Source organism: Dendrobates tinctorius, unplaced genomic scaffold (genome assembly GCF_039654945.1).
Source record: "Dendrobates tinctorius isolate UK_male_01 unplaced genomic scaffold, ASM3965494v1 ptg000091l, whole genome shotgun sequence".
Classification (NCBI taxonomy): Eukaryota; Metazoa; Chordata; class Amphibia; order Anura; family Dendrobatidae; genus Dendrobates; species Dendrobates tinctorius.
The window spans coordinates 11462706-11477791 of record NW_027361759.1 but is presented as its reverse complement, the minus strand read 5'-3'; the positions used below and the strand labels follow the sequence as shown (position 1 = coordinate 11477791).

At 42.9% G+C, this 15086-nt stretch overlaps 1 long non-coding RNA gene across 1 annotated transcript; it reads left to right on the top strand.

Moving 5' to 3' along the window:
• Nucleotides 1–3331: 3331 nt before the first annotated feature.
• On the top strand, nucleotides 3332–14812 carry LOC141098442 (uncharacterized). The gene is made up of 2 exons (XR_012234233.1): nucleotides 3332–3466; nucleotides 13671–14812. It is a non-coding gene; the product is annotated as an uncharacterized lncRNA (long non-coding RNA).
• Nucleotides 14813–15086: the final 274 nt, after the last annotated feature.

The following is a 15086-nucleotide window of genomic DNA, read 5'->3' as shown; positions in this document are numbered from 1 at the left end:
CATCAGACAGGTGAGGAATATGGTGTTTTTTATTTTTAATTTTATAGTAATAAATAGGTAAAAGGTAAAATTGTTTCTTTCAATTAAAGGAGTCTGTTTTTATTTCAAATAAAGGACTTTTCTATGTATCTGTGTTATTATTACATTTGACTATGGGATTAGTAATGGGGGTGTCTTTTTAGATGTCCCTCCTTTACTAACCTGTGGGATGAGGTCAGCTGACATTACAAAGCTGCCATAAACTACACAAATATTACCAAACTTGCCACCGCACCAAGGCAAGTGTGAAGTGCCGGGTAAAGCACCAGAATTGGGACATCTAATAGATGCACTCTTTCTGGGGTGACTGGGGGCTGTTATTTCTAAGCTGAGGAGGGCCAATATCTATGGTTGCTTCCCAGTCTGAGAGTACCAGCCCCCAGCTGTCTGCTTTAGCTTGGCTGGTTGTCAAAAATGGAAGGGACATTTTAAATAATTTAAAAAATGGCTTGGGACCCCTCTTTTTTTGAGAACCAGGCAAGATAACACTGACAGCTGAGGGCTGCAGCCCTTAGCTGTCGATTTTGCCTGTGCTGGTTAGCAAAACTAGAGGAATCCCCCCCCACACCGTTAATAACATTTCCCTGATGATGCCATATTACTGAGACTGAAATGCATTGGGTGGGCCTCTTTTTTGGGGGGTAACTTACATGCTATATAGGCACTATACTTGGCTACTGCCCTTGTTAGGTTGGGAGTTATCACATGGATCACAACAGGGGATATCAGTTTTCCAGCATGTACTCCTAACTACAAGCTCCTGCAGCCTGGTTTTTCACAATTTGTGTTCTATGACCAGAGCTCTTTTAATGGTGTTTATTAAGTTAGGTTTTAGCATATCCCTGACTTTGCTCTCCTGCTTTTTTGGTATATAGTTTTGAGAGTCTATTGTAGCTGCCAATATTAGTCAGGACTGTTAGATGTACTGTGCTGTGTATTTTGGAAATGGCTGGTTTTCTCTCTGTCTCTCTGCTTAAACAATAGACAGTATAGAAAAGGCTGGGCAGCATATGATCATGTTTATGAAAGTTGCCACCTCCTTGCACCTCACCAACAACTAACTGGTGCCTCACTGGTAATTTCAACCTCGCAAATTGAGAAGCATTGTGTTACATGTCTAAAACACATGAGATCACAGCTATATTTACCTTTTCTCTGTACAGAAATCATGGCAACTAATGTGAATTTATTCCACTCTTTGTGCTTTAACAGCCGCCAATGAGTAGGCCTTCCAATAGATGTGAGAACATGGCTGTGAAGGTAGTAATGGTAAGGATCCCGTGGTTTGATAGGAATGCTAATCATGCAATTCTTAAATATGTTTTTTTTACACTTCATATAAATTGTCTAAAAATCAGGAGAAACTCTACCATTGTAAAACACCACACAGTGTGTGGTGCTCACAAAAGAGACACTACTACTGTGTAAGGGCACAAAGAGGGGAGCACTACTACTGTGCAGAACCACAAATCGAGAACATTACTGCTGGGTGGGCAAAGGCCATCAAAAGGGCACCGATACTCTGTGCAGGGGGCTCTAACAGTGTCATTATTAATGTGTAGGGTATAAAGGTGGCACTATAATAACATATGCTGTGTGGGACCACTGGTAGGCACAAATGGAGATGCAGCAATAAGGGGATCACTTACCTTTTAGGGCTTTGCTTCACCCGTGGGAACAATGAATGGGAAGTTTGTAGAAATGTAAGAGGGATTCTGGGAAAGAGAGGAGTTGAAGATGTCTGGATAGCAAACTCTGCTGGTACAAGTCATAGTTGAAAGAAGTTGTCATATTGGCTACAGCTAGATAAGAAAAGGCTAGAGAACTGTAACTGTAATAATTTATCTGACTTCTAGAGCTCCTGTGTAAGACTGTATTTGCCACTTATTTGTCATTTTCCTTCCTTAACATTGTACTTTGCACGGCATATTAACAGCACAGGAATCCTTTTTCAAGAAAAAATTATTTATTTAAACATCTTCAACAATAAAAAACAACATCATGGGGACTCCCCATAGGTCTGACATCAGGCCTATGTGGGGGGTCCCCATGATGTTGTTTTTTATCGATGAAGATGTTTAAATAAACAAAGAATTTTTATTGAAAAAGGATACCTGTGCCGGAGGTTTTCCATTTCTATTTGCCTACATGTCAGCCACTGATTTCCAAGCACGGACGGTCTCAGGTATATTCTGGTGAGCGAAGCTTTCTTTTCCGTTTCCCTTCTTGCCATATTAACAGTACGGTGGCAACATTTGGTCATAGGGTATTGGTAATATTTGGCAAAATTGTCTTTGATACAGTGTATTTTATCCAGAAACACTATGATGGTAATATGCATTGTGGGTATCATTTGGCCCTCACAAAGTAGTGTTCTTTGTAACTTTATGACTATTACTTAGAGGTGTACTATTATATGGAAATTAGTGGTTTTAACAAATTACTTTTAGGCTCCACAGAGCTGGTTTTCATTGTAAATCATACCCAGAGACAGTGTATTGTACAGTATAAATGTTATTTTGGTGTTTTTTGTCAGGGGGTGTGATGGAGAAGCATTTACTTTGTTCCCTGACTTTAGGTCCTCATTCCAACTGGATTGTTAGTGTAGCTTAATATGCTAAAGATTCTGAATATATTTGTTCCATTTTTGCTTTATTAATTTAAAACCTCTTTGGAATATAGGCTAAAATGACTATTAAATGTCAGCAATGTGGCATTTCCAAGCTGTGTTGTAAGAATAGGGCTATTACAATTGATTCTTTGTTTTAAGATTTATTTCCTTTCATCTATGACATAGAAAGAGGCAAACGATTTTGATGCTTTAAATTCCTCTTGGTTTAATTTTCAAAGCCATTATTTTTCAATAGTATTGGTTGTTAAAGTTCTTTCAAATGTCAAAATTAAAAGGGGAGCATATTTATTAGTAGAAGAGTAGGCATTTTCAGAGAGTTTTAAAGTCTTTAGGGATTCTTAGATTCTTGTATTCATAAATCATCACATACTTCATTTGTGCATATTTTTATGGAGTCTACAAATACGATCACAATAATTTGGTCAAAATTTGGTAGCAGAAGCTGTGATGTTAGTCATTATTTTTTAATGTTTTAATGTGAATATAAAATATGAAAATTAAAACAAGTGATAGTTTTCAAGATAATGTTAATAAAGCAAGGACAGAAAAATCTGGATGGTAATTAAAGCACCTAAATAACACTTTTATGCACAACTCTTTACAAAAATTGAAATTTTCTCTTTACATTTTATTTTGCTGGTGGGCCTCGTGAAGACATGAACTGGCAGAGAGTCTGAGTGGAGTTGCCTTGAGGGGCGTGAGGAAACTCACCGTGAGGTTCCATCGGGCTTCCTACCAGCAGATCCAGATTGCTTGCATGATGCTGCACAGTTAATACCATATTATCCTTGAGATGTAAGTTTGTGAACTGTTCGAAATTGTGAGACTTTTGAGACATTACTGAGGTTGAAGAAGGGCAAACCCACAAGTGTAGAGAGTAGCAGATAGCAAGAAACAAGGTTCCCTAAAGGCCCCGTTACACGTATCAATGTCCCAGCGATCCCACCAACGATCAGACGTGGATGGGATCACTGGGACATAGTTAAGTGATCGCTGGTGACCTGTCACATAGACAGACTCACCAGCGATCAGGACCAGCATCACGCTGGTATCCAATGTAAACAGTGGGTTTATAAGAGCCGCGCGGCTCTTAGAAACCCGCTTTTTACGTTGGATACCAGCGTGACGCTGGTTTCCCAAGTAAACAGCGGGTATCTAAGAGCCGCGCGGCTCTTAGAAACCCGCTGTTTACGTTGGATAACAGCTCCCAGCGTTGCTGATCTTTGGCTCCCGCTGCCACACGCAGCGATGTGTGCTGGCCAGCAGGAGGCCAACGATCAAAAAATGGCCCAGGACGTTCAAGCATGATCAGCGATACTCAGTGGGGGGGGCGGTCGCTGATGCCTGTCACACACAGCGATATCGCTGGTGATATCGCTGTGTGAAGGGTTAAAACTAAAAAATCAGAGCTGAAGTTTCATTTCTCCATTTCTCTGAAGGTTTCATTTCTCCATTTTTGTTGCTGTAAGATACATTTTGTAATTAGGTTGAAAACAGTTCAGGCTGTCATGAAACCAGACTGTTCCCATCAGGTGCAAGATAAGGAAACCGGGGGTGTAGAACTCTGAAGAATATGCCATTATATTACTTTCTATGCTATTTGGATACGGACATATATGTAGTTTCCGGTTTTCTTGCAATATTATTGGCTTATAAAGTGAAATGATGCTATTGGTAGTTGAGAACTTTGCATAATTAAGCAAAAGATTATAAAAGAAGTGACTAAAATAAAGGGGACTAGTGATCTGTCTCGATCCTCCCGTACAGAGACCCCTGTCTCTGTGTGGTCATTCCCAGTTGCTAGCAACACCTTGTGCATTAATTTGGAAATCACTGGATCAACCGTGAAGGGTTAATTTAGCCCTCCCTCAATAGCTACCCCGACAGTTGCCGCCCAACGTGGGGCCCCTGAACAGGGACGCCTCTGCCCCCGGAGGACAACAAGATAAAGGACCCTCAGAGCGGAGGCAGGTGCTGGAAAATTGGGACTGATCATCCCCCACAACAACCACGGTAAGTTGGCAGATATACTGTTCAGACTGACCGTTGGTGTGGTTTTCCTGTGCTTGTTGCTGCAAAGATGATCTGAGGTTTGTCCCCATGGTGGGGTGATTCTTGGGTGGAATCATATAGAGATGCAGTCCCGTTGGGGGCCCAGTGCTCAAACCATACCTCATAAGGGACGGACACCCCGGATTGACCAGTGATTGTGACTCTCTTTATAGTCAAAATATCCTGAAATCCTGAATTCACTGTTAGAGTCAGGCGTGGTGATGTGATCGAAGACTGGGTAGGATACGTAACTCAGGTATATATAGATAGATATACAGTGGGGAAAAAAAGTATTTAGTCAGTCAGCAATAGTGCAAGTTCCACCACTTAAAAAGATGAGAGGCGTCTGTAATTTACATCATAGGTAGACCTCAACTATGGGAGACAAACTGAGAAAAAAAAATCCAGAAAATCACATTGTCTGGTTTTTTTTTCATTTTATTTGCATATTATGGTGGAAAATAAGTATTTGGTCAGAAACAAAATTTCATCTCAATACTTTGTGATATATCCTTTGTTGGCAATGACAGAGGTCAAACGTTTTCTGTAAGTCTTCACAAGGTTGCCACACACTGTTGTTGGTATGTTGGCCCATTCCTCCATGCAGATCTCCTCTAGAGCAGTGATGTTTTTGGCTTTTCGCTTGGCAACACGGACTTTCAACTCCCTCCAAAGGTTTTCTATAGGGTTGAGATCTGGAGACTGGCTAGGCCACTCCAGGACCTTGAAATGCTTCTTACGAAGCCACTCCTTCGTTGCCCTGGCGGTGTGCTTTGGATCATTGTCATGTTGAAAGACCCAGCCACGTTTCATCTTCAATGCCCTTGCTGATGGAAGGAGGTTTGCACTCAAAATCTCACGATACATGGCCCCATTCATTCTTTCATGTACCCGGATCAGTCGTCCTGGCCCCTTTGCAGAGAAACAGCCCCAAAGCATGATGTTTCCACCAACATGCTTTACAGTAGGCATGGTGTTTGATGGATGCAACTCAGTATTCTTTTTCCTCCAAACACGACAAGTTGTGTTTCTACCAAACAGTTCCAGTTTGGTTTCATCAGACCATAGGTAGTGTTGAGCATTCCGATACCGCAAGTATCGGGTATCGGCCGATACTTGCTGTATCGGAATTCCGATACCGACTTCCGATATTTTTTCAATATCGGAATTCGGCATCGGAATCGGAAGTTCAAAGTTGATTGACAGCCTGACGTCATCATGATGCGCGGTGTGTGCGCATCATGATGCGCCGTCATTTCGGGCCTTCCGGGGGTCTCTGCCGGCCTGCCGGGGGCTGTGTGGACTGCCCGGGGTCTGTACCGGCCTGCCGGGGGGCTGTGCCGGCCTGCCGGTGGTCTGTGCACCCTGTGGGGGTCTGTACCGGCCTGCCGGGGGGCTGTGCCGGCCTGCCGGTGGTCTGTGCACCCTGTGGGGGTCTGTACCGGCCTGCCGGGGGGCTGTGCCGGCCTGCCGGTGGTCTGTGCACCCTGTGGGGGTCTGTACCGGCCTGCCGGGGGGCTGTGCCGGCCTGCCGGGGGGCTGTGCTGATGTCCGGGGGTCTGTGCAAGCATCGTCCGATGGGACTACAAGTCCCATCAGGCGATGCCTGCTACCATGACAGTGATTGACACATTAGCCAATGATGGGACAGTAGTAGTCCCATCATCCGGCTAATGTGTTAAATGTTAAAAAAAAAAAAAAAAAAAAAATACCACATACATACTACATACATACTACATGCATGCTACATACATACTACATGCTACATACATACTACATATATACTACATGCATGCTACATACATACTACATGCTACATACATACTACATATATACTACATGCATGCTACATACATACTACATGCTACATACATACTACATGCTACATACATACTACATGCTACATACATACTACATGCTACATACATACTACATATATACTACATACATGCTACATACATGCTACATACTGCATGCTACATACATACTACATACATACTACATGCATGCTACATGCATGCTACATACATACTACATACATGCTACATACATACTACATGCTACATACATACTACATATATACTACATACATGCTACATGCTACATACATACTACATATATACTACATGCATGCTACATACATACTACATATATACTACATGCATGCTACATACATACTGCATGCTACATGCATACTACATACATACTACATACATACTGCATGCTACATACATACTACATACATGCTACATACATGCTACATGCTACATACATACTACATGCATGCTACATACATACTACATATATACTACATGCATGCTACATACATACTGCATGCTACATGCATGCTACATACATACTACATACATACTACATGCTACATACATACCACATATATACTACATACATACAATACATTCATACAATACATACATAGACATACAGTACATATAACATAGAGTAACATACTTACCAATACTTGTCACATTGTTCCCCGAAGCCATTGTCTTTTCCGGAATAAATATTAACATAACAAACCACAAAAATACTCACCCACGATCCGAAGCAGTCCACGAGTGTGTCCCACGACGATCTTGGGTAGAGAACTGCAGCATCAGATGATGCTGCCGTTCTCTACGGGCTGCAGGAATCCAATGACGGAAGGTAGGTATCCTTCCGCACTGTATTCCTCCGCCACTTAAAAAAAAAAAAGTCCCTAGTCTCACTTTATGCCATTGCTGCGTGGGAAATTCCCACACAGCAATGGCATAAAGTGAGACTAGGGACTTTTTTTTTTTTTAAGTGGCGGAGGAATACAGTGCGGAAGGATACCTACCTTCCGTCATTGGATTCCTGCAGCCCGTAGAGAACGGCAGCATCATCTGATGCTGCAGTTCTCTACCCAAGATCGTCGTGGGACACACTCGTGGACTGCTTCGGATCGTGGGTGAGTATTTTTGTGGTTTGTTATGTTAATATTTATTCCGGAAAAGACAATGGCTTCGGGGAACAATGTGACAAGTATTGGTAAGTATGTTACTCTATGTTATATGTACTGTATATCTATGTATGTATTGTATGAATGTATTGTATGTATGTAGTATATATGTGGTATGTATGTAGCATGTAGTATGTATGTAGTATGTATGTAGCATGCATGTAGCATGTAGTATGTATGTAGCATGCATGTAGTATATATGTAGTATGTATGTAGCATGTAGTATGTATGTAGCATGCATGTAGTATATATGTAGTATGTATGTAGCATGTAGTATGTATGTAGCATGCATGTAGTATATATGTAGTATGTATGTAGCATGTAGTATGTATGTAGCATGCATGTAGTATATATGTAGTATGTATGTAGCATGTAGTATGTATGTAGCATGCATGTAGTATATATGTAGTATGTATGTAGCATGTAGTATGTATGTAGCATGCATGTAGTATATATGTAGTATGTATGTAGCATGTAGTATGTATGTAGCATGCATGTAGTATATATGTAGTATGTATGTAGCATGTAGTATGTATGTAGCATGCATGTAGTATATATGTAGTATGTATGTAGCATGTAGTATGTATGTAGCATGCATGTAGTATATATGTAGTATGTATGTAGCATGTAGTATGTATGTAGCATGCATGTAGTATATATGTAGTATGTAGCATGTAGTATGTATGTAGCATGCATGTAGTATATATGTAGTATGTAGCATGTAGTATGTATGTAGCATGCATGTAGTATGTATGTAGCATGCATGTAGTATGTATGTGGTATGTATGTAGCATGTAGTATGTATGTAGCATGCATGTAGTATATATGTGTTATGTATGTAGCATGTAGCATGCATGTAGCATGCATGTAGTATGTATGTAGTATGTATGTAGTATGTATGTGGTATGTATGTAGCATGCATGTAGTATGTATGTAGTATATATGTGGTATGTATGTAGCATGTAGTATGTATGTAGCATGCAGTATGTATGTAGCATGCATGTAGTATGTATGTAGTATGTATGTTGCATGTAGTATTTATGTAGTATGAATGTAGCATGTATGTAGTATGTAGTATGAATGTAGCATGTATGTAGTATGCATGTTGTATGTATGTAGCATGTATGTAGCATGTAATTTTTTTTTTTTTTTTTTTTTTTTTACATTCAACACATTAGCCGGATGATGGGACTACTACTGTCCCATCATTGGCTAATGTGTCAATCACTGTCATGGTAGCAGGCATCGCCCGATGGGACTTCTAGTCCCATCGGACGATGCCTGCACAGACCCCCGAAGCCTGCACAGACCACCGGCAGGCCGGCACAGCCCCCCGGCAGGCCGGCACAGCCCCCCGGAGCCTGCACAGACCACCGGCAGGCCGGCACAGCCCCCCGGCAGGCCGGCACAGCCCCCCGGAGCCTGCACAGCCCCCCGGCAGGCCGGCACAGCCCCCCGGCAGGCCGGCACAGCACACCGGAGCCTGCACAGACCACCGGCAGGCCAGCACAGCCCCCCGGCAGGCCGGCACAGACCACCGGAGCCTGCACAGACCCCCTGGCAGGCCGGCACAGCCCCCCGAAAGGCCCGTACAGACCCCAGAGAGGCTGTACAAGGCAAAAACAGGGTTTTTCTTATTCCGATACCGGAAGTCCCATAGACTTGAATGGGACTTCCGGTATCGGAATCGGCGATACCGATACTTTTTTTAAAGATCGGCCGATCCATTCCGATCCGATACTTTGAAGTATCGGACGGTATCGCTCAACTCTAACCATAGGACATTCTCCCAAAACTCCTCTGGATCATTCAAATGCTCTCTAGCAAACTTCAGACGGACCCGGACATGTACAGGCTTAAGCAGTGGGACACGTCTGGCACTGCAGGATCTGAGTCCATGGTGGCGTAGTGTGTTACTTATGGTAGGCCTTGTTACATTGGTCCCAGCTCTCTGCAGTTCATTCACTAGGTCCCCCCGCGTGGTTCTGGGATTTTTGCTCACCGTTCTTGTGATCATTCTGACCCCACGGGGTGGGATTTTGCGTGGAGCAACAGATCGAGGGAGATTATCAGTGGTCTTGTATGTCTTCCATTTTCTAATTATTGCTCCCACAGTTGATTTCTTCACTCCAAGCTGGTTGGCTATTGCAGATTCAGTCTTCCCAGCCTGGTGCAGGGCTACAATTTTGTTTCTGGTGTCCTTTGACAGCTCTTTGGTCTTCACCATAGTGGAGTTTGGAGTCAGACTGTTTGAGGGTGTGCACAGGTGTCTTTTTATACTGATAACAAGTTTAAACAGGTGCCATTACTACAGGTAATGAGTGGAGGAAAGAGGAGACTCTTAAAGAAGAAGTTACAGGTCTGTGAGAGCCAGAAATCTTGATTGCTTGTTTCTGACCAAATACTTATTTTCCACCATAATATGCAAATAAAAAGAAATTTTTTTTTCTCAGTTTGTCTCCCATAGTTGAGGTCTACCTATGATGTAAATTACAGACGCCTCTCATCTTTTTAAGTGGTGGAACTTGCACTATTGCTGACTGACTAAATACTTTTTTTCCCCACTGTATATAACCAGAGATGTCCGGAGGGATAGTCTGAGACGCCCTCCTCCTTTCACTGAGTACCGCGTTGAATCTTGGGCAATCCCAGAGGGGGATTATTGACCCAGTGGAACAGAGACTGAAACGGCCGCCAGTACTGTACACAACTGAAGTAAGGATATTTAGCTCTAAATGAGAGAATCCACGGAAGGAAAAGAAGAATTTTGTGGCTAGGCACATGAATTGTGTGATGAAGGCGTTAGGAAGAAAAGAGGAAGTGAATTCTGATTGTTTCTGTTACTGCTATGTAGAAGAAGGAAAAATTGTCTATTATTATGGCAAGGACTGGATGTATTGTGGTTCAAGAAAGTGACTGTGGTGTGAGAGTTGAGGAAGTGATTAAAGAAGAAACGGATATCGAGACTGATGTGTCAGGCAGATAAATAGTTAACAATGATTTGAAAGAAGAGGTCTCCCTGCTAGATGATAATTGTACAAGGAGACCGGGAGACGCTGACGGTACCTATTATCATCCTCAGTCCCCGCTATGCCTAATATTGCTAGTGGTTATGAGTATACTCCCTTCACCCCATCCCAAATAGACACCCTTTGCAATCAATTACCCGATCCAGAGACTTCCCCCATGGCTTTCTACAGGCAAATGGCAGCAAATCGAGAGATTTATTCCACTCCCCGAAGAGATCTATTACACATACTTCGAGTAAAAGTTGGGGAGGGGTATTTTCCAATTACTGAGGGTGGCATAATATATAATATGAATCTGGATGGGGGAACCTATGAGAGTGGTGTTGATTTCTGCAATGCTTTAAAGGTTTGGGCACAAGATAGATTAGCGGACCAAGCTACCTCTCTCACAGATATCACACAGGCCAAAGGGGAGACCGCCGAGAAGTTCTATGGGCGTCTTATGGTAGTATTTAGAGATTTGGGATTCTCATTGTATAATGAAGCCCATACACATCTTTTTGTGGCAGCTTTGGTGTCCGGCCTCAGACCCAAATTGCAAGAGGCAAAATTTCAGTTAGACCTGACGTTGATAATTCCACTCCGGACAATGTATTGAAAGTAATAAAAAGTTTTTAGAAGAATTTAATCTGTTCTGCAGCAGCAAGGAAACAGAAAAATAAATCAACAGCGGCAGCTGTGACAGCCGCCCCTGCTCTAACAGCAGCCCCCACCATCGTGCCCAGCGTGGCTGCGAGCACACAGCAAACTCTGTCCCCCCCTCAAACTTCAGCTCCCTACTCTCCTAATCCTATGACTAGGAACCTTACTACCCAGACCCACCGTGCCAATTCCCATCTGCAATGTTGGCGCTGTGGCCGACTCGGACACTTCCAGAGAGACTGTCACACTCCCGCTGATAGATGCTACCCTCAAGTTCCCTCTTCTAATCGTAATCTAAATACTCCCAATTAATATACTTTTATAAATCCTATCCCTGTGGGACCCTTCCTCGAGGTTACTGCTCAGTTTGTAATCTCTCCCACATGTCCAGTAAATTTACTAGGGGCAGATTTATTATCACAGTTCCGCTCCAGAATACAATTCCAACATGATGGTCAGATGGCTCTTACGTTATATAATCCCTATGTAGATGAAGACAGTGAGGAAATCTGTATTTTGCATGCCTTTCCCACAGATGCCACAAGGGGCCCAAAACAGTCCCAACCAGTTTGCAAAAAAAAAAAATATGAGCAGGTGTCTTTTGCCATTGCTGCCACTGTTAGCCTCCTCAAGTATCTGGCAGCACTGAACTGTTGGGTTTCGGCCTCAAGACTTCAGTTCTGCCTTGGTCAAGTGATATTCTTGGGTCACTGTCTCCTTCAGGGTGCCAGAAACATTGCAGAAGAAAGAAAAATAGCTGTCAGCTCCCTTCCTTTCCCAAAAGATGAAGCTGAACTCCAGCGTTTTCTTGGACTATGCACTTATTTTTGTCAGTGGATACCGGGTGCATCCCGCATAATGAAAGACGGCATAATGAACTAAAAGGAAAGATGGCAGTGATGAGGATTACCTCCAATATGATTGTTCCCAACTTTTGACTGAAGAAACAGCTAGTCCACCAAATGTCAGTGAGAATCCATTCCCAAATCCTGATCTGGTGTTATACACGGATGGTTCAAGATATGCTGATGAGTTTAGTAGATTCCACACGGGATATGCTGTTACCACAGAGGACACTGTAGTGCACGCAGCTGCGCTCCCGCCCTCACAGTCAGCACAAGAAGCAGAACTCCAGGCTCTGTCTACTGCATGTACTTTGGCCAAGAACAGACGTGCTAATATATACACAGACTCACGGTATGCATTTGGTATTGCTCACGATTTTGGGGCTCTATGGGCCAATCAAGGGTTTATTACTACTGCCGGAACTCCAGTGAAAAATGCTGAAGCTGTTAAAACCCTCATGGACTCGATCAAATTACCTATTCAGGTGGCTATTATCAAAGTTAAGGCACGCGGTCCTAGGACCAGTCCATAGACTGTTGGCAATGTATATGCGGATATACAAGCAAAAGCCGCCGCTCTTTTACCCGTTGAACCAACCATACCAACTATGGTGACCACACGCTCTCAACGTAAACAATTACAAGAAGCATTGACCCTACAAGAACCTGAGGATCTACAACAGACTGAAGTTTTCTGTCGGACCCTGCGAGACCGCTTAATGATGATGCAGAGAATGTCTCCAAAGGAAGAGGTGAAGCAATGGAAGACTGATGGGGCACATATGGATAATGGTTTCTGGAAAAAGGACCAACTCGTGTGTATCCCTAAGCGGATGTACCCTGCTATTGCCATATGGGCACATGGGCCTACACATCGAGGAAAGAATCAGGCCCTCGCACTGGTGCAAAAATTCTACTGGGCCCCGGTTCTCCAGTTGACCGGAAGCATTCCCTGTTACCAACTTGACTGCGAAGACCACAGCGAAGAAACTGGTGATGGAAAGTTATATGCAGATATGGGGTTCCAGAAGTTGTTGAAAGTGATCAAGGTCCGGCCTTTTCTTCTCATATGTACCAAAAAGTTCTGACAATGCTTGGATCCACTGTAGCCCTCCATACTCCGTAGCACCAACAATCCAGTGGGGAAGTTAAGAGGCTGAACGGCACACTGAAGGGACAATTGACCAAAAATGATGCAGGAGACTACGGCTCCATGGCCAGAACTCCTACCCATTGTACTATACCACATTCGTACTACCTCTATTGTAAAATATGGCCTGCCCCATATGAGATATTGTTTGGTGCTAGGCCCCCAGTTGCAAATTTCCAGCCTCAGCAGTTATCAGAAGAGGCTGACCGTGCTGTTCAATGTGTTATTCAGCTTAGTAAAAATCTTGTGAACACCCATGCTCTAGTTTCTTCTTCTTTTCCAGATTCAGCAGAAACCGACACCTGTCATAACCTGAAGCCTGGTGATTTTGTAGTCGTGAAGAGGCATGTCAGGAAGCACGGACTAGAACCCTTGTATGATGGTCCCTATCAACTCCTCCTCATCATCCAACAAGCCAATAGCAAATAAGGGGACATAATGTTTTGGTTTTTCGCATTTTCCACATTATTATTGGTAGAAGTTTAAAGTTAAAGTTAGAAGATATTCAAAGACTCAGAGATCAATACGATAAAGACAATGATCGTAATAAGGACAGTTGGTGGTCAGACACCTTCTACTTTCTCAATCCAGCCAATTGGTTTAAGGGAATTGGGGGCTGGATAGCTGGGATCGTACAAAGCTTGTAACACACTGCTGCCTGTATCCTTGTTGTATATGTGATACTAAAACTTGTTCTTTGGTGTATTTCTGTATGTATTAGGAAATTCTGCACTAAGACAGCTAATTATGATACCAAAGGTGTCGTTGCCCCTGCTCTTCTCTGCACCGATCTCAAAAGGCTACTTGATGAAGATGTTGAAGCCAAGCACATGGCTACATACAAAAGATCTCCACCACCATCTTCAAAAATTGTTATTCGTGAATTGCAGTATACAGGGGGGACGGGTGCGCCGCGACAGCCATGACTGGTAACACGGCATCAGTCATGTGAAGACCAGTACCCCTCAAGCTGTTAGCTTGGGATAGCACCCCTGATGCTGCATATGTGTTAAAAAAAATTTATCTAGGGGGAATGTGAAGGGTTAAAACTAAAAAATCAGAGCTGAAGTTTTATTGCTCCTTTTCTCTGAAGGTTTTGTTTCTCCATTTTTGTTGCTGTAAGATAAATTTTTGTAATTAGGAGGAAAACAGTTCAGGCTGTCAGGAAACCAGACTGTTCCCATCAGGTGCAAGATAAGGAAACCGGGGGTCTAGAAATCTGAAGAATATGCCATTATATTACTTTCTATGCTATTTGGATACGTACATATATGTAGTTTCCTTTTTTCTTGCAATATTATTGGCTTATAAAGTGAAATGATGCTATTGGTAGTTGAAAACTTTGCATAATTAAGCAAAAGATTATAAAAGAAGTGTCTAAAATAAAGGGGACTAGTGATCTGTCTCGATCCTCCCGTACAGAGACCCCCGTCTCCGTGTGGTCATTCCCAGTTGCTAGAAACACCCTGTGAATTAATTTGGAAATCACTGGATCAACCGTGAAGGGTTAATTTAGCCCTCCCTCAATAGCTACCCCGACAGCTGTGGCGTCACAAAATCAATGATCTCGCTAGCGATCACGCTGTGTGTGATGGGCCTTAAGACCTTATGAAAAGCTTGTTTATTCAAGTCTATCTGATGGACTGGTGGGGTACAGACAGACATGAACAGCCAAGTATATTATTGGCATACAAGTCAA